General features: G+C 47.1%; 1 protein-coding gene across 1 annotated transcript in view; it reads right to left on the bottom strand.

Annotated features, from left to right (window-relative positions):
• RhoGEF3 (Rho guanine nucleotide exchange factor 3) overlaps window positions 1–19,999 on the bottom strand; it is a 355,331-nt gene extending 335,332 nt beyond the window's left edge. The window contains exon 1 of the mRNA XM_089544803.1: window positions 19,791–19,999. The gene's annotated coding sequence lies outside the window, so the exon portion shown is untranslated. The remainder of the gene's footprint in view (window positions 1–19,790) is intronic.
• Between the last annotated feature and the right edge of the window lie 364 nt (window positions 20,000–20,363).

Consider the following 20,363-nt stretch of genomic DNA (forward strand, 5'->3'; position numbering starts at 1 on the left):
CGACGGATGAATCAGCTGCAGGGGCGACGCCGCGACGGCACCAAAGGCTGGCAGATATCGCGCACGCTGGGTTTCCTGGTGTAGAGGTGTGTTTGTGCCTCCTCCATCCAGACCGGTTGGGTTAACCGGGTGCGCCACGGCTGCGCGAGCGCGCGCCGCGCATGTATATACAAATAAACGCACCCCGGGCGAAAGAGCACGCGTTATATGGCGTGAGACGCTCACGCATCTCGTCTTGCCGGGTTAAGCAGAGATATGCCCTGCTTAACCCGGCAGGTCGTCGGAGTTACGTCAACATCGGTCCCGAATAACTAAAACTCTCGAGAACGTACGGTGGGAGTCACGCAGCGAAGAGCGCCTCTAAACACAGCAGCGCACGCAGGGAGAAAGTATCCGCAAGGCCATCTGGACGGTATACACAGTCGGCGGGAAGTGCACATATATATACCGATACCGGATCGTCGCCAGGAAAGAAAACGATTTTTTCTCTGGCAGTCGGCCTGCATTTATCCCACACCGGCTGATGCTATGTAGGGTCCGCTAATGCTCGCGGCAGTCTGTCCACTCGGCTTGCCAAGGAGACGCTCCTCGAAATCGGTTCCAGCACCGTGCTGTCAATTAGCTCGAAACAAGAATGAAGTTTTACAAGTTCCGGTGAACGAAAGGAGTGCAGATGGCTTGCGTCTACATCGCCATCTGCCACTTCACAGCAAAAGAAGCGCGGCGCGAAGTTGCACACTTTCAAGACCTGATCACCACAGACAGCACCACGGAAGCTATCAGTGGAGCGCGGTATTGGAAGTTGTGACGTCACACGTGACGCCATCTGTACATATACATATTTATTGCACGGATTGCCGCAGCAAAGAGAATGCGGCTGGCAACACTAATGTGGCAAAAGACAACGGCTGCAATGGCGAGAATGCAATCAAATCTCGTGACTATGTATCCAACACCCACAACCACGCTCTCTCTCCTCTCTATGCACACACACGCAGGCAGACATAGAAAGAGCATGCGTCGCTAGCCCTGACTGACTGTCTTCACGTGAGTAGCCGTGAGCTGAACCAACAAATATGGAGTCTGCAGTGACGTAAGCCCGAAGCCGACGCGCTTGTTGCTGTCTCGAGCCGAAGCACGGTTCCATTACTCAAGCGCTACTCTTGCGATGAAGTCATCGCCCACCTGCCACTGCTTTCCGAGAAAAAATGGCGAACCGACGAAGTTCACGCAACGAAACACTCGACGCTCTCTTGAGAAGCCACGTCCTCTACTTTAAGCCGGAATCCAACCCGCCTCCCCCCTCCCTCCCGCACTTTCTTTCCAGACGGTCGTTACGTACGACGGAAGCGATGGCCCGGACAGCGCACCAATCTTTGTGTGCCATCGACTGCGCAGGTATAGTGCGCCCAAGAGCCTTCGTTCTCTCCGCAAAAGAAAACACACGCGTCTATACAGCCAAGCCGTTCTTTCCGCTCTATCTATCTATCTCTTTATTTCAGTCGGCGCGCAACGAAACGAGCAAATGAACTGTTCCCGATTGCAGACCGACCGAATAGGAGGAGCGGGAGAAAGGGCGGGCGTTCGAGCGAATTGAAATACAACAGGAAAATAAAAAAAAAGCGGCGCGACGGAGAGAGAATAATAGAACGAAGAAAGCGTGGGTCCAGAGAAAAAGGCTCATGGACGAAGAGAATAAGGATCCTTGCCTTCCCCCAATAAGCCTTCAACTACGAGACATCGTCTCGAGAAAGACCAATGAGGATTCGCAGCGGGAGGCCGGGGCACAACAGAGAAAGCGAGCTTCGTTTTCCAACGGGATTGCCTCCGGAAACAGAAGAGACAAGGGGGAGTGTACACGTGGATGAGCCTCGCGTTTTCTGCGCTCAATCTGTGCGGCGCATACAGAGACGGTGCTGATAATGCGGCGATGGCGGATGCGTCACCTTCAGAGGAAAAAAATTGGCAGTGGTTTAGCTCTGGTTAAACCTGGAGGATTGCGAAAGCAACGAGGAGAGAGAGAGGCGACAGAGAGCGCGCGGTAGCGGCGGCGGCACCGGCACGCTAGCTATGCGCCGCTACTGCGCATGCGCAACTGGCGAGCGCGGCGGCGGCACCTCTGAGTCACCCGCGCAGCGACGGCGGCGGCGGTCCAGCTGTGCGCCGTGTGACGTCACTGCTACTCGCGCATGCGCAGTCTGGCCTTTCGTCAGCTCCACGAACTGGCTCGGCGACCCACGTAGTGTTGCTTTCGCAACAAAAGGCGGCGCGTAAGCCGCTGTAACAGCGTGCGCCCTTTGAACCAATCAGTGTTCAGTGGCTCCGAAAAGGAAACCCCGATGGCGTTTCTCAAGCAAATGTGCCATTCCTGACACCATGCTTCGCACGTTGCGAATTCCGCACCGCAGACAGCTTTAATTTTTTTTTTTTCTGGCGCGCGTCGCTCTGCAAACACTGCTGACAAGTCCAGCTCTCCGCTTTAAGTTACACTGCGAACCGACCTGCGTTGACGCAGTTCACCCGATTACTAGGAGGGAGGAATCACAACGATTCTACGCTGGCGACAATCGCAAACTTGAGTCAAAATGCGTCTTTCTAACATTCCAGCTCCTCTTCAACGAACAAATTGAAATATTTCAGGATGCTTGCTTCTACTTCTAGCACATCAAGTTGCATTAAAAAAAAAAAAACTACTCAGGCATACTTAAGCTATCGGAGAATAAATTATTTTCGCCTTATGTTAAGGAACATTTTGGGGCGCTCGACCTTAAGCCCCACCTCGATGGACACTTCCCAGGCGTACAAAGGCGTACACGCGAAGCGCCTGCGCACCCAGCACGCGCCGCGACGGGCGTCGAAAAGTGGCATTCACCTCTATGCTCCTGGTGCTGGCTCGCTCCCCCTCCCGAGCCGACTGAAAGAATGTCAAGCCGTGAACAAAACATGGTTGGGGGGCGCTGAAAGGACGAATTAAACCGCGAAGAAAAGTTCGGGGAACACGAAGCTATGAAGAAAAGAGTCCTCGAGAGCCCCGCGGTTCTCCGATTGTTGTCAACCGGACCCCGCTTCCGACGCGCGCGTTAGCGCCCGTACGCAGGCGCCGATATCTGACATGCACAGATATCTGCGCCCCGCTCGCGCCTGCTCGCGCCTCGCGCATGCGCAGACAGGCTCCAGCGTACGCCCGTGCGCGTAGGCGCTCCGCCCGTACGCCTCGAAAGTGTCCATCGAGGTAGGGCTTTATAGTGGCCATTCCCCGCATTTCGCTGGAGCGTGTGTCTGAAGCCGGTCTTATGGCAGGCTGCTCAATTAATCGTGGGAAAGGCTGCTCGCGGGAACAGCACCCTGGGTCGCAACCCAACTTAAGTCTCACCGATGGCAGCACCTGCCATAGAAGGGCAGCGGGGCATCACCTGACCACTGCACCAGGAGTGGTAGGCAGACTCCTAGGGAGCTGTGAATCGTAGATAATGACCAATTCCGCATATATACACTCTAAACACGAATACACCTATACGGGAGTGAAAAGGGAGTAAGGTCGTCCTCTAGCGCACACCCTTTTAAAGAAGGGTGTGCGCTAGAGGACGACTTTACTCCCTTTTTTACTCCTTTCCGTTTAGAGTGTAGACATTCACTCATTATCGCTTTCCGAACAACTGCCATCCGTGAAGACTGGATCTGAACGCCGAAACCGAAGGCAAAAAATGAACTGCTAAAGCGCCTAATTCGAACATAGCACAACTACGCAAATTGACCATCATTTTTTTTAGATTTTATACTGAAGCTACAGCAATAAACCTTTCTCTACTTGTTTCTCACAACAAGGGCTTTCTTCTGGGCCGAAAGAATACAGACTGCTTTTATTGTACCTTCACAATAAGTGTTTAGTGCAGGTTATCAACTTTCGTGACTCCTGCCACAACAAAATTATAAAATTAATAAGTCGTCGTGCATGAACAGAACTGTTGGTTCACTGTATGTAGAGCCCTTCGCTTTCGGCTAAAACCCAATTTTTACGCGATTTTCGCACCCCTAATAAATTTCTCGGAAACTGGGTTCTGCACGAAAAGAAGCTTTCTATACGAAACTAGTTTCCATGCGGACACAGCTGAAGACGCGGCAGGAAAATTAGCGGACATCTTGAGCGGACATCCAGAGGGGCGTTTGCAGTCAAGAGGTCATATTAAAGTTGTTTTTTTTTTATTTATGACGGCGCTTAATCTGAAGCCAAGTACAAACAGTACGCTTCGGAAGCGAGGACACGCTAACAGTGTCCCGGTGAAGGCTCTTCTGCGTTTAAAATGATCGCATTGGCGTTGAATGAATAAGAGAGTAATTACTCATTGGCATCCACCCAACTACAGCCATATGGATACAAAGGAAAGATATACAGCTTCCACAGAAACTTCGTATAGTTAAAGAAAAATTCGTCCTGGTCCGGGGTTCGAAACCGGGACCATCGCTTCACCGGAGCAGTCGCTCTACCACCTGAGCTAACCGGGACGGCGAGCATATAATATGGTGATAGCGAACAGCTCAAAAACTCGAAGTGGGAACAGTGTTGGTCAGATATTTAGGGGATGCCCCTAATCGGGCGCACGGACGCAGAAGTGCTCGCAGCAGGGTCCGCGGCGAATTAGTTGCAAAAAGTGAGAAAGAAAATATATTTGGTAAAATTTTTGCAGTGCAACATGCCAGTTCGATTTACTGCTTGAAAAACAATGTGCAAGAGGTAGACAATTTTACGCCCCGCACAAAAACGAGTTCTTATACATTGTCTTCGGTTGAAAGGTATCACCCGATCGAACCCGAATCATGGAACCGCTTGCTGAGTAACCCGATTAGTGCCCGAAGTCTAGCCGAAAAAATATCGTCCGATTTTTACCCGCCAATATCCCAATTTAGTTGGCATGCCCAGCAGATGTATGCTATAGAGGGTATGCTGTACAGTATGGGCATTTTGCGGTGCAGTTTGCCGGGGAGAATCTGTGTAGAAGGCCGAGGTGCCTGTACGTGTTGGTCTGTGGTTGGCGCCATATTATAGTCTCCTCTCGAGTAAGGCGTCGATGCCGTGGTGGATATTAGCAGTTCTTGTCGGTGGTATAAAGGTATATTGGCAGCGGGGAACATGTTTGCCTTGTAATTACACAAATAGTGTTTCCAGCAACTGAAGTTTGGCTGCGCAGCTGCGATCACAGAATGAGCCTGTTGCATATTCTGCAGCGTAATTTGCTTAAAACGGTGCTCCTTTTTTTGCCGGATGCCTTCATCTTCCTTTTCTTCTTGCTTTTGGCAGAGGCCTGCGCGGCACGTAAAGGATCCCAGGTGGTCAAAATTAATCCGGATCCCTCCACTACGGCCCACCTCATAGCCCACGTGTCGCTCAGGGTTGTCACACTGGAAAAGTTACAATTCAGATATTTGAAAATATATTTGCGATATCCGACTGTACTCCATGTGGATCACAGCCACACCACAAAACACACCTGACGTAAACACACTTGTTTCCGCGTGATTCGCACTTTTTTTTTTTTTTTTCAGAGGTACTGCCAGCCTTCGCAGAAGGCCTTTGGCAGGAGTGAGCATACATGGTAAAGAAAGTACAAAAAAGCGCTACAAGACATGATAATAATAAGAGTGGTGTCATCCGCCTGCTTGAGCAGATTAACACCGAGAAGAAAAAAAGAAAAAATAAGAAAGAAAAATGCTTTGTACAAGCTCGCGCTGTTCAGGCATATAGAAACAACACTGGCACATAACACAAGAACACTGGCATCAATAGCACGCTTGAGGAAATAAACACTAACGGTAGACATACGCTGATCCGTCCGCAATCACAATAATGCCAACCACAAAGCAATATCAATAGCGGGAACCAAAAACGCTTACGTTGAGCTAACTGATGGCCTTCAATTTTGATAAGAAAGTTTCGACAGACGGGCATTCCACAGCTTCAGAAGGCAAAGCGTTCCACTGACGGACGGTTCTCGGAAAAAAGGAATTTTGAAAGGTATCTGTTCGGCACATATATTCTTTTAATTTTTTGGAATGGTTTGATCGTGTACATCGCCGTATAACAGGTTCGATATAAATGCTACTATCTATTATCTATACCTATCTTACTATTGTAGAGTAGATGCATGTATTTCATTCGTTCATAATACCGTCGCAATTGTAATGGTTCTAAGTTAGCTTTTTCCACAAGTGCAGTTGCTGAGGTACGCCAACTATATGAGCTATAGATGAATCGAGCTGCCTTTTTTTGGATGCTTTCGAGTTTGGCAATGTTTAATTGAGTGCACGGATCCCAGACTACAGAAGCGTATTCAAGAACGGGTCTGATAAAAGTTTTGAAGGCAAGGAGTTTTATCTCTTGTGTTGAATTGCGCAGGGTTCTTCTCATGTAACCGAGTTTCTGCATAGCCTTTTTTGTAATGTATGAAACATGTTCATTCCATCTGAGATCTGAGGTGAGGATTATACCTAAGTATTTACAGCTTTTAACGGAAGATAAACGGCGTCCATTGCCGGAATAGGGAAATAGGAGGGGTTTTCTTTTGCGTGTTACTGTCATTGTTACCGTTTTCTTCCTGTTTATTTTCATTTGCCACGTTGAGCACCAGTTTTCTATTTGAGCTAGCGAAGAATTTAGTTGAGATTGGTCATTCGAGTTTTTAATTTCTTGATAAATAATACAATCATCAGCAAAAAGTTTTATTTTCACGGGTACTACACTAACAATATCATTAATAAAAACTAGGAAGAAAAGGGGCCCAAGAACAGATCCCTGTGGAACACCCGACTGGACAAACATATAGCTCGAGCACACTCCATCAATTCCCACACATTGGCCTCTACAGGAGAGATAAGCTGCTATCCATGCAAGCAGTGTGTCGTTCTTGAGTATGGTTCGCAGTTTTAATAGCAGCTTTGGGTGGGACACGCAGTCGAAAGCTTTTTCAAAATCTAAAAAAATAATATCGATCTGGCTTTGTTTATCGAGTGCTGCTGCAAAGTCATGCAAGTCATGCACTTTCGCACATTGGCGGGGAAATTTCTGTATGACTTCTTTGTATGACTTGCGCCTCTTTTGTTCCTCATTTATATAAATGATATTCATTCCTGTGTTAGTTCATCGATACAGCTTCGCCTTTTTGCAGACGATTGTGTCGTATATATAGCTGTAAAAAAATCTGACGATCAAATTCTCCTTAACAATTCCCTAGAATCAATCCACGCTTGGTGTATGACCTGGGGAATGAAACTTAACGCAGATAAGACCAAAAGTATCACATTCACTAATAAGAAGCATGCTCTAAGTTTTACATACACACTTGGTGACACACAGGTTAAAAAATATGATCAGGTGAAGTATCTGGGGCTCATCCTAACGTCTAACCTGCGTTGGGAGCCCTACATCAAATCCGTTTGTTCTAAAGCTGAAGGTAAATTACATTATTTAAGGAGAAAACTCCGTAACACGCCGGCCCATATTAAACTCAGTGCCTATAAAACTCTTATAAGACCTACCCTAGAATATGCGGATATAGTCTGGAGCCCCCATCAAAAAAGTTTAATCAACAAATTAGAGCGCATCCAAAAACTAGCAGTGAGGTTTGTCTATTCAAAGTATTCACGCCAAACTAGCGCTACCAGTCTAATAGTTCAGTCAAATTTACAAAGCCTGTCACAGAGAAGAATCATTTCAAGATTAAAGTTTTTGTTCCAACTTCTTCACGGTCACTTCAAAATAGCCAATTCACAATACTTACACCCGTCATTCAAACACTCGTCTAGAACAAACCATAGTAAAACACTTCATTAACCAGTCAGCCGTATAAATATCCACAAGTGCTCCCTGTTTCCAGATGCTATATCATATTGGAATAAATTGCCTGAAGATGCGGTGAAGTGTACGTCCATGGAACTATTTCTTAATTATATCGAAAAAAATTGACTTTTCTGTTTAATTCTCTCCTAATCTTTGTGTTTGGGTCAGAGAACATCTCTGTATTTTTGAATTTTTGTTTTTATTCTGTTTGATCAATGAGCATTGTAAACACTCCTGCATGGGCCCGAAAAGGGCTTGCAGTATGTTCAAATAAATAAAATAAATAAATAAATAAACCACTGACGTCTTTGCAGTGTATTTGGAACTGACAAAGCAGCGGCAAAGCCTTCTTATACAGTTTCTTGTCAACGTCTTTTCCTTGTTTTGAAGCCAAAACAAGATGCGATGTCAGAGGCGATGTTTAAGAATGCACTGCTGCTTTTAATTGTTTTCACCGCCCATAAGTCTTGCATTCTTTTCTGTATTTCACTTTCTGCTCTTTACTGATGCCAACATCTTTATAATTTTTGCATCTGCTGCCTCTATATTCATTTTTACAATTGTTCTCACAGGAGGTCCCGTCCACAGTCTCTGACCTTGGGACCTCCTTCTGTATTCCAGTGTTTTTTTATTCTTGTACCATAAACATGCAATAAACGAACCTTGAACATGAGCACGCGGTAGGAGGAAATGTTCTTCGTGAACCCTGTACTTCCTACGGTATCGAAGAATAAAAAAGAGATACATTTCGGTCATTTTCCCCGAACTCCAGCAGTTTGGTATAAAAATGCTAATCTAAATATCTTTCTTGCTTTCTTTGTATGACTGCATTTTATTACTGTTATGTCCAAAAGAAACAACACAATTCCCATGCTCACTGCTCTCGGAGTTCAGTTCCTCTCTTCGTATCCCTGCAGTTTATTACTGTTATGTCCAAAAGAAATAACACATTTCCCATGCTCACTGATCTCGGAGTTCAGTTCCTCTCTTCGTATCCCTGCAGTTTATTACTGTTATGTCCAAAAGAAATAACACATTTCCCATGCTCACTGATCTCAGAGTTCAGTTCCTCTCTTCGTATCCCTGCAGTTTATTACTGTTATGTCCAAAAGAAATAACACATTTCCCATGCTCACTGATCTCGGAGTTCAGTTCCTCTCTTCGTATCCCTGCAGTTTATTACTGTTATGTCCAAAAGAAATAACACATTTCCCATGCTCACTGATCTCGGAGTTCAGTTCCTCTCTTCGTATCCCTGCAGTTTATTACTGTTATGTCCAAAAGAAATAACACATTTCCCATGCTCACTGCTCTCGGAGTTCAGTTCCTCTCTTCGTATCCCTGCAGTTTATTACTGTTATGTCCAAAAGAAATAACACATTTCCCATGCTCACTGCTCTCGGAGTTCAGTTACTCTCTTCGTATCCCTGCATTTTATTACTGTTATGTCCAAAAGAAAGAACACATTTCCCATGCTCACTGCTCTCGGAGTTCAGTTCCTCTCTTCGTATCCCTGCAGTTTATTACTGTTATGTCCAAAAGAAATAACACATTTCCCATGCTCACAGCTCTCGGAGTTCAGTTCCTCTCTTCGTATCCCTGCAGTTTATTACTGTTATGTCCATAAGAAATAACACATTTCCCATGCTCACCGATCTCGGAGTTCAGTTCCTCTCTTCGTATCCCTGCAGTTTATTACTGTTATGTCCATAAGAAATAACACATTTCCCATGCTCACCGATCTCGGAGTTCAGTTCCTCTCTTCGTATCCCTGCAGTTTATTACTGTTATGTCCAAAAGAAATAACACATTTCCCATGCTCACTGATCTCGGAGTTCAGTTCCTCTCTTCATATCCCTGCAGTTTATTACTGTTATGTCCAAAAGAAATAACACATTTCCCATGTCACTGATCTCGGAGTTCAGTTCCTCTCTTCGTATCCCTGCAGTTTATTACTGTTATGTCCAAAAGAAATAACACATTTCCCATGCTCACTGATCTCGGAGTTCAGTTCCTCTCTTCGTATCCCTGCAGTTTATTACTGTTATGTCCAAAAGAAATAACCCATTTCCCATGCTCACTGATCTCGGAGTTCAGTTCCTCTCTTCGTATCCCTGCAGTTTATTACTGTTATGTCCAAAAGAAATAACACATTTCCCATGCTCACTGATCTCGGAGTTCAGTTCCTCTCTTTGTATCCCTGCAGTTTATTACTGTTATGTCCAAAAGAAATAACACATTTCCCATGCTCACTGCTCTCGGAGTTCAGTTCCTCTCTTCGTATCCCTGCAGTTTATTACTGTTATGTCCAAAAGAAACAACACAATTCCCATGCTCACTGCTCTCGGAGTTCAGTTCCTCTCTTCATATCCCTGCAGTTTATTACTGTTATGTCCAAAAGAAATAACACATTTCCCATGCTCACTGCTCTCGGAGTTCAGTTCCTCTCTTCGTATCCCTGCAGTTTATTACTGTTATGTCCAAAAGAAATTACACATTTCCCATTCTCACCGATCTCGGAGTTCAGTTCCTCTCTTCGTATCCCTGCAGTTTATTACTGTTATGTCCAAAAGAAATAACACATTTCCCATGCTCACTGCTCTCGGAGTTCAGTTCCTCTCTTCGTATCCCTGCAGTTTATTACTGTTATGTCCAAAAGAAACACAATTTCCATGCTCACTGCTCTCGGAGTTCAGTTCCTCTCTTCGTATCCCTGCAGTTTATTACTGTTATGTCCAAAAGAAACAACACAATTCCCATGCTCACTGCTCTCGGAGTTCAGTTACTCTCTTCGTATCCCTGCATTTTATTACTGTTATGTCCAAAAGAAACAACACAATTCCCATGCTCACTGATCTCGGAGTTCAGTTCCTCTCTTCGTATCCCTGCATTTTATTACTGTTATGTCCAAAAGAAATAACACATTTCCTATGCTCACTGATCTCGGAGTTCAGTTCCTCTCTTCGTATCCCTGCAGTTTATTACTGTTATGTCCAAAAGAAATAACACATTTCCCATGCTCACTGCTCTCGGAGTTCAGTTCCTCTCTTCGTATCCCTGCATTTTATTACTGTTATGTCCAAAAGAAATAACACATTTCCCATGCTCACTGCTCTCGGAGTTCAGTTCCTTTCTTCGTATCCCTGCAGTTTATTACTGTTATGTCCAAAAGAAATAACACATTTCCCATGCTCACTGCTCTCGGAGTTCAGTTCCTCTCTTCGTATCCCTGCAGTTTATTACTGTTATGTCCAAAAGAAATAACACATTTCCCATGCTCACTGATCTCGGAGTTCAGTTCCTCTCTTCGTATCCCTGGAGTTTATTACTGTTATGTCCAAAAGAAATAACACATTTCCCATGCTCACTGCTCTCGGAGTTCAGTTCCTCTCTTTGTATCCCTGCATTTTATTACTGTTATGTCCAAAAGAAACAACACAATTTCCATGCTCACTGCTCTCGGAGTTCAGTTCCTCTCTTTGTATCCCTGCATTTTATTACTGTTATGTCCAAAAGAAACAACACATTTCCCATGCTCACTGATCTCGGAGTTCAGTTCCTTTGTGAAGCTACCGCACAACATTATACCGATTGCCCTTTGTGCTACTGCCTGTAAAGGGATCAAGGGCTTCTCTAACCGCATTTCTGAAGCTCTTATATCGGCTTCCTCCTCAGTCTGTGAATGGAAATCAATAAAGAAAAAACTTCGCACGCACTTTTAAGGCGAAAGCCTTTCTTGGCTCATGACTGGCGTGGACGAAAGTTGTAGACAGAGGCTGTCCGCAAAAGTGTCCGCACGAACTGTCAATTGTAAGTTGTAGTCCCACAAAGGTCGCGGGTTCGAATCCTGTGAGGGTCGCGGGTTCGAGTGCCGATCGTGGGTTCGAGTATGAAAAAGGGAGCGAGAAAGAGAGGAGAGTGAAAGGCTTTCGCAATTCGCTTCTTAGGCAGATTTCAAATGCAATCCTGCAATATTTTTTTTTTCTTTTGGCGCCTCCAAAGACCACGCTATACTTAGCACAGAAAAAGTTAGCAAGTTGTCAATACAAACGAGACCTCTGGCTAACCAAGACACTTAGCCATTCCCTTCGGCGCACTTCGAGACACCCGCTTGGACGCGCTAAAGAACCTCTTCCACGGAAAGTGCGCCCGAGTAACTGCACATTCAGTCGGACATTCGGTTCAGCTCTTTCTTCAAGGACCAGCTCAGCTCCACTCCTATCACTTTTTTGCACTCTTTTCTTTCTTCCTCCCGCAGTTCTATCGGAATGTTTGCTGCCCGCGCGTCGGTTTTTCCAGCCGCGCTGGCAGGATGACGAAGCTCACGCGCGCTGCGCAACTCTGAAGGGAACCTTTGTTAGCTCTGCAAACACCGCCTGGACAAAGACGCTACGGCAGCTTCTTCCATCTAACCCCCCCTCGCTGAAAGGCTCATCTTTCGCGGAGACGGCCGCTTCGTTTCATCCAGCTGGGCGTCCACTGAGACGGAGGAAATGCACTGGGTCCTCTCTAAAGAGGAGATGGACACTGAAGCGTGTGGGCAGAGTTTGCCGCAGCGTGCAAGAAAACTGCGACTCCCGTGTTCCGGCAGCTTTTTTTTGTTGTTGTTGTTCTTCTTTCACAACTCGCAGAGAGCATCCCGACTCGAGCGCATGCATGCGCAGCTTAGGGGAAACGAAATTCTCATCTCGTGTTTTCCTGGGACGGATTACCAACGTCCAGCTTTCCAGCACCAGGAACGAACGAGAGAAAAAAAAAAAAAAACGAGTCTACCGCACAACTGTTCCCAAGGGCTAACAAGAAAGCTCGGCGACTGAAATGCGAGCCCTGTTACGACACGGAGCAACATCATAAAAGGCAACGAACGAAGCAGTGAACCTCGCCGAAATGGCGACGTTTAAAACCCCTGGGAATCGGGTCTTCAACGGCAACCGCGCGTGCCGCAAGAGCGACACGAATCCGGCCGCAGCTTGCGCAACCGACGGAGCAACGGAGAGTCTTGTGCAGCTAGTGTAAACGAGCCGCGACTACGCGTCCCGTCTTGGTCAATTTTTACGCGCGGTCACGACGGCGGGGACAAAATTTCTCGCTCTCACACAGGACGGAGTACAAGACGAAATACTACTGCTAAGAACGAATAAAGTCAAGCCTCTTTGAAGAGTCGAGAACAAAAATGTATAGGACGCGGCCGACATGGCACGTATACTATAGACGTAGCGTGTTCGCCGATGTGTTAGAGCGTGGCGCCGGTGAACACTCTCAAGATTAGGCTGCAAACAATATAGTTTGGAAAGCTAAAGACCAAGCGGCTGCCGTTGTAGAAGAGAGCATGTAGCACGAGGTCCCGGATAGGGCTCCCACGGCGGCTTGTGGTTTTGTTCTCTATCGTTTTTTATGAAAGTATCTCATATCTAGCCAGTTTTCGCATCTGAACAATAACCCCATCAAAAGAAATCGTAACGTTTCCCAATGCTTTCCTATGCTCCACAGTCAGCTTGCGAGCAGCCTGTTCGAGCTGCTGCTCGAAGCTAAACCGTGGGGCAGATATATGGGCCACTCTTGGAGGGGGCGGATGCGGTCCTATATATGAACCATCAAGTACTTCTTGGACCGCTTTCGTCCAAATAATGGGATTCAGCGTGGTTTTCCCATGTAAAATTTCTCGCTTGGAAAAGGAAGGGGCGGCCCTCCCACTATAAATCTGTCCCCAAGCTGAACAATGCCTATACAGCTTCGTCACGAAACGTTCCGAGCCCGGTATACTTAAAAGAGGTCATAAATACCGTTCGCATTCTTTCCTGCACGCTCCAGCCACCACGTGACTTCGATAGCCATGATAACCTAGGTGAGGTCGAGGTTAGCTTGTGCGAGCGCTACATCAGTGACCCTGCATGGCACACAGATATCTCTCCCGCAAACCTTTCTTTTCGGTCAACAAAGTGGGCTGGCAGTGCTCTCATTGTGTTTGGCTTTTGCCTTTCCCAATCTCTGTGCGATTGTTTTTTTTTATCCTCTTCACCTCTTTCCCTCCTGTATCCATTGGAAAAGCACATTAAAATTCGGTTCGGTGGCACATTTTGATTTCTAAAATCGAGATTTAAAACAAATTAACCCCGAAAGATAACTGTCGGGGAATCGGACTTTGTTCGTAACACTTTGGAAAATCTGTAAAATCTGCCTTGAACTGTTTTTGCATATAAATGTGAGCTCATCCAGACGATTTGGATGCACAAGCTTGTTTGTTTGTTTTTCTCCCAAACGCTGGTGAGCTCTTGGCGCTGGTTCGTCTTCAGTCGTCCGCTCACAGCGAGACAGCTAGCTGCCCTCAGTGGCCAAATGCATGTCCAAAGTGCATGCAACAATCGAACAGCGCTATTTGTATACGGACCCGAATTAAACGCGCGACTACATACGCCCTAAACAACGCTCTGCGTTGAGGCTACGCATCATCCCTTGAACAGAGGACGTTGAGAAGACAAGGATTTCCCGCTTCTGTGGTTCTTCATCGGGAACAGAACGATTGCTAAGGAACTACAAACTGACCGTTTTATCGCCATTAGCCAGAGAGACTTCAAATGGTTTAGGTTTGGTTTATTGGGGTATAACGTCCCGAAGCAACTCAGGCTATGAGGGACGCCGTAGTGAAGAGCTCCGGAAATTTCGACCACCTGGGGTTCTTTAACGTGCACTGACATCGCACAGCACACGGGCCTCTAGAACTTCGCCTCCATCGAAATTCGGCCGCCGTGGCTGGGATCGAACCCGTGTCTTTCGGGTCAGCAGCCGAGCGCCGTAACCACTGAGCCACCGCGGCGGGGCAGACTTCAAATGGAAGAGACTCGCTTGTGGAAATAAACTCGAAATCAACACCATCATCTGCCTAACAACGTCGAATGCAGAACAAAGGCTTCTTCTCCCATTCCCCTCCAGTTACCTATGCGGCCGCCTTATCTCCGCAACTTCCGAATCTCGTGTAGTACCCACCCGACTTTCTGCCGCCTACTGCTACGCTTACCCACTTTTGGAATTCATTCCGTTACCCGAGTGACAATAAGGCTACCTTCGCATTACACGCGCCGCCATGCCAATTTCTTCTTGACTTCACCTATATGATACACATAGTTACGATATACGACAAATAAATTGACAGTAATATATCTCCAGCGAAGCAGCCTCAGCCGTGTAAGAATTCGAAAAAACAAAAACACGGGTCTGCACATAGCTTCCGGCGGAAGTGGAATGCATTCTGTTAGACAGAAGAATGGCCTGAGGGGCGAGTTGGTGCATGATGAAATGAACGGCGGCGCAACAAGAAGAACACAACAAGAGAGGGGACACCACATGCGCACACTACCAACTGTTTATTGCATGGAAAGGTGGCGTATTTAAACACAGCTCAGGCATGACACTCATCGCATTATCGCACAGACCCAACACGTGGAAAAGAAACAGCAACATCAGGATAAAAGACTAGAACTCTTAACCTCTGCAGAAAAAACTAAAAGATTTTGATAACATTAACGACAGAACACGGGAACAAGAAAAGTCGTTAGAAAACGGAGGAGGGTCGAATTTGCCCCTACATTGTAAAGATTGCAAGTGTGAGCCAGTGCTTAACGGAATAAGGATTCTCGGCAGGAGTCGCGATCAGGTGGAACGCGAAATTCTTGAGGCCTTTATGATCAATAAGTTTAGTTTAGTTAGTTTAGGGGGTTTAACGTCCCAAAGCGACTAAGGCTATGAGAGACGCCGTAGTGGAGGGCTCCGGAAATTTCGACCACCTGGGGTTCTTTAACGTGCACTGACATCGCACAGTACACGGGCCTCGAATTTCTCCTCCAAAGAAATTCAACCGCCACGGCCGGGATCGAACCCGCGTCTTTCGGGACAGCAGCCGAGCACCATAGCCACTGAGCCACCGCGGCGGCTATGATCAATAAGAAGGGAAGCACTTGTGTTAGCGACTCCTCAGTATCCCTCCGTAGAAATGAAGTGTCCTTTCTTGACAGTTTTTTGTAACACCATGTGCTGTGCATCTTTTCAGCCCTGCATTTCTAGCGGCCGTCTGTTGTTTGTTTTAGGCGGGTTGTTAACTTTGTTACTGGGTTTTTTTTTTTTTTTCGTTTTGTTGTTTCTCGGGTTCTGACTGCTTTTGCTTTATACGTTTGACGCTGCCTTTGCTACGATTGTATTTTTTTTTTTACTGCTTTTGCTTCTCTTGTTTGACTCTGCTTTTGCTACGATTGTTGACTCTGCTTTTGCTACGAGATGGCCTGCTCAAAGTTCTGTTATCAAAATCTTTTAGTTTTTTCTGCAGAGGTTAAGGGTTCTAGTCTTTTATCCTGATGTTGCTGTTTCTTTTCCACGTGTTGGGTCTGTGGGATAATGCGATGAGTGTCATGCCTGAGCTGTGTTTAAATACGCCACCTTTCCATGCAATAAACAGTTGGTAGTGTGCGCATGTGGTGTCCCCTCTCTTGTTGTGTTCTTCTTGTTGCGCCGCCGTTCATTTCATTCTGTTAGACACTCATGCGCGAAGCTCTGAGAACTTCTGAATCCTCCAGTTGCGGGAATCCGGTCGAGCAATAAACTTATTCGTTCGTTTTTGTTTTACTCTTGGTACATACCCCTCCGTACCTGCTCAACATTGGAGTGAAAAGATAACGGTTCATAACGGCACGGATCGCTGCACACAATCACTTTTACCTTGACGAATGTTTGGTTTACGGGGTGAAATCTCCCAAAGCGACTGCAGGCTATGAGGGGTACCGTAGTGGAAGACTCCGGATAATTTCGACGACCTGAGGTTCTTTAACGTGCACTGAAATCGCACAGAACACGCACTCTAAACACGAATACACCTACATGGGAGTGAAGTTGTCCTCTAGCGCACACCCTTCTTAAAGGGAGTGTGCTAGAGGACAACTCTACTTCCCTTTTACTCCTTTCTGTTTAGAGTGCGGGCCAATAGCAGTCCGCCTCCACTGAAATTCGACTGCCTCGGCCGGGATCAACGCGTCTTTCGGGTCAGCAGCTGAGCACCATAACCGTTAAGCCACCACGGCGGCTACCTTGCCGAAGGATAGACACAGCAGTAACAACGCTACCGCAATTTGCTGTTTGGAGCTATGATGAACGGATTACTTTACCGTCTTAAAAGTAATAAAGCATTGAACTAGTTCTCTAAACTAATTTAGCGGGAGAATTACTTCCTACTTGTGAGATTACTTTTACTTACTGCGCTCTGCAACGTTCTTCTATCTTACAAGGAATTCCCTTTTGCCCACGAGGCAAGCCCTTCAGCTTCGCGGGACAGAAGAGCGCGCAGCACCCCTGAGGTTAACAACACAGTGTCGAAGGGGGCAATGCCCGTCTTCCATGCTTTCTCCGAATTACAGCGGGCGAGTGACCGCGCGCGGCTCATGCTGACTCTCATCACCAAGGCTCTCAAATATAGAGAGTTTTGGCCCCACCACACGGTGGGTTACCGTACATCAAATGTAGCCAGGCAAGCCTGGAAACGGTAGCAACGGCAAAGCGTTGCCGTATTTACCGAGCGGTTGTCCGGCTACGCTAAAACTGCCTAATATCCCTGGTACCCTGTTCTGCGTCCACTCGGCTTTCGGCCGCACTCGGCTACGTTTTGCATCCCTTGGAACCCACTCTGTTTCCCTACGAGATCATCGGTTACCTGCTCGCCGCGTTACATGTCATACCACGCATGCTGCGCGCTTCTCTAAAATTAGCTAATCCCGCAATCACGCTGGCGCACTTTTTACAGAATGAAAGACCGTTGGCACTGGACTAATGCGAGCGTAAAGCTCGGACCCTTGTGCAGCGAGTGTGAGAATAAAAACGTGCTCAGAGAATGGTGTACGAATTGAAGCGAAAAGTTTTGTTTGTTTTTGCCTTTTCGCTTTCGTTTAGAATCAGCGTCGACAATTTGGCCGCTGAAATGTGAGAAGCCTTGCAAGGATTTGCACCGTACAAGGGCAAGTCTTCCACTCAAAGACGATTCAACCGCAAAAATCGGTAATCGGTAACGAAAAAAAAAAAGTATTCGTGCGGACCAACCATCAATTGAGCAGGACCTCCAAGTTTCGTTCACATACTTTAGTTTCCTCTCCTGCCCTCGCCCCAAGATATGGTGAAATCATTAGATGCCTCCGTCGTTTCTGCCCTATCGCTGTCCCGAGACGTTCAAACAACAAAAAGCACCGGAATCCTTTTTCACCGGTGGCCTGCAGCCCCACAGAAGCGGAACAATGTGGGTGGCCAGACAACTGCAGCCGTGGCGAATTGACAGTGAGCATTAAAAAAAAAAAAAAACAGCTCCTCAGAGGCGGGTGAGGAAAGACGGGCACGAATCCTGGGGTGGGAGTATCAAATGCAGTGCGCGGGCCATCTCTCTCTCAAACACACACATACACAAACAAAAACACGGGTGAAATGCGCTTTCTAGGAAACCTGGAACACCTACGATGCCATGGCATCAACTCAAAACCGCCGCCAATTTTGCTTCGACGCGATACACGCCCCACGTTGCTCACCGTACACGGCCTCAAGGACGTGACGAGCAAATACCGCCGAAGCGGCGGCAGCAGCAGCCGCGTGTTACCACAACGTGCGTGCTTTGTAAAGACTCCGTTCGCAGTGTTGTGTCGCCGTTTGTGACAGGTGCAGTGTATCAACGAGGTGGAAATCCTACTGCAGCCGACACCGCATGATACGGCCGTTGGCTTTGCTCAGTGCCAAAGCAGAAAGGGTAGACGTGTTCCCATACGAAAGCGAAATGACCCCTCGCCCCTTCCCCCCGCCTCCTCTAAAAAAAAAGAGCTAAAACAAAAACGCCTAGCATGAATCAGATGGTATGCGTGCTTCATACGCCGGCGCACGCACTCGGAAAGCCGCTTACGAGTTCTGCGCAGGCTGTTATCTTCCGCTACGCTTTCTTTCCTCGAACTCGGCTCCTTTAAGAGCGAAGAGAATACTAAGCAAAAAAGCACAAAGCGGCGGTGGATCGTCCGTTGTAACTTAGGCTATGTTTAGCGCTGTAAAAACGTCTGAAAGGGAAACTACAAAAATGTGGAAATGTGCTAACACGGGACGTTAGGTGCACCTGCCGTCATGCGTAATTCAAAGGAGCCAAGTAAACGTTTGGCAGCGACGGACCACTTAAAGGCGACAAAATGACGTTTACGTCGAATTTGAAGAATCTTACTTCAAAACTTTCGGAGTGTCCCCGACGTCGACACTTAAAAAATTTCGTCAGAAGTTTTGTAAACACAAAGCCAACCTCGCGATACTGTTTCTGGCTCTGACGAACAGCATGCAAAAAGCCTCTGGTCGAAAAAGCGTGCAATACTTGGCCACTGGCGTGGGCTGAAGTTTTCTACGTGTGTGGCAACATCCGCTGACTATATCAAAATGATGCATGAAAAAAAAAAAAGAATGCTGTATGTTGAGACCGCAGAAGTCGGCGTTTGGATATTTGTACGATCATGGTATCCTAGCTTCGAATTCTGGTTTGCGACCTGCCTGTCGATGGGAGGGGTTGAATGCGAACATTTCAAGTTTACCGCTGCTCCACACATAGCAGGTCGCGCCGACACTACTCCAACTGTGTTAGTTCACAACAGAAACAGACCGCGAGCATCAAGCGAACTTGTGTAATGTCACAAGTCCAATTCGTCGAAAGCATTGCGGGACACGTGATCGCGAAGCCGACTTTCACTCATCAACGCACTGCATCACCATGTGCTTCTGTGCAGCAAATTGCTCAGGGTAAAGTCGGCGGCCTAGCTTTAAGAATTCAGGTATTCTGGACTGGGGCTTTAAACAGCACGCCAGGCAACGGCGTGCGCCTGACCGGCAGCCAGCATTCCAACGCGCGTCCAAGCGGTGATCACCCTCGAAAACTTTGGCGCCCGGTGACAGGTGCCCGCAGGCTCTTTCTTACCTGGCGTTTTCGTTGTTCGCAACACAACAGATGACGGCGTCTTCGTCTAGATAATCCTCGTCTGTGTAGTATGTCCTCCGGATGTTACTCCAAAACGCAACACTTGAAACATCGGCGGTCACATTGCAGAGCTTCGCACAGGCACACGGCAAAACAACACACTGCACAACTCGCCGGCCAACGTCGCTGACTTCACGCACGCTTGCTCGGTTGCCTTCTTTCGCTGCTCCGCGCCACTCTCTCCAAACTCGTTTTGAGAACTGGCCGCTTGGGGCGCCGCTGCGCTTGACGGCGAAAACGAAACTGCTCGTAGCCGCGGCAGCTGTGGCGCTGCTGCGGCATCATGCTGCGATTCGTTTCGGATTCGAAATTGTCATTGGCACCATACTTGTACGGAATCGCGCTGGTTTAGGATTCCCAACCGAAGTCCCTACTTTACTCCCGACTAGCAGCAGACGTAGCAGCAGAACGTGGTATTGTACTGAAACCAATGCCAAATCATTCCCTTTTTGTTTTATTCTCTATGCTAGTGATATGTACTGCTTAAATTGAGAACGAAAGACTTCCCTTTGC

The sequence above is a fragment of the Amblyomma mixtum genome, chromosome 5, assembly GCF_055824585.1.
Source record: "Amblyomma mixtum isolate Tamu chromosome 5, ASM5582458v1, whole genome shotgun sequence".
Lineage (NCBI taxonomy): Eukaryota > Metazoa > Arthropoda > Arachnida > Ixodida > Ixodidae > Amblyomma > Amblyomma mixtum.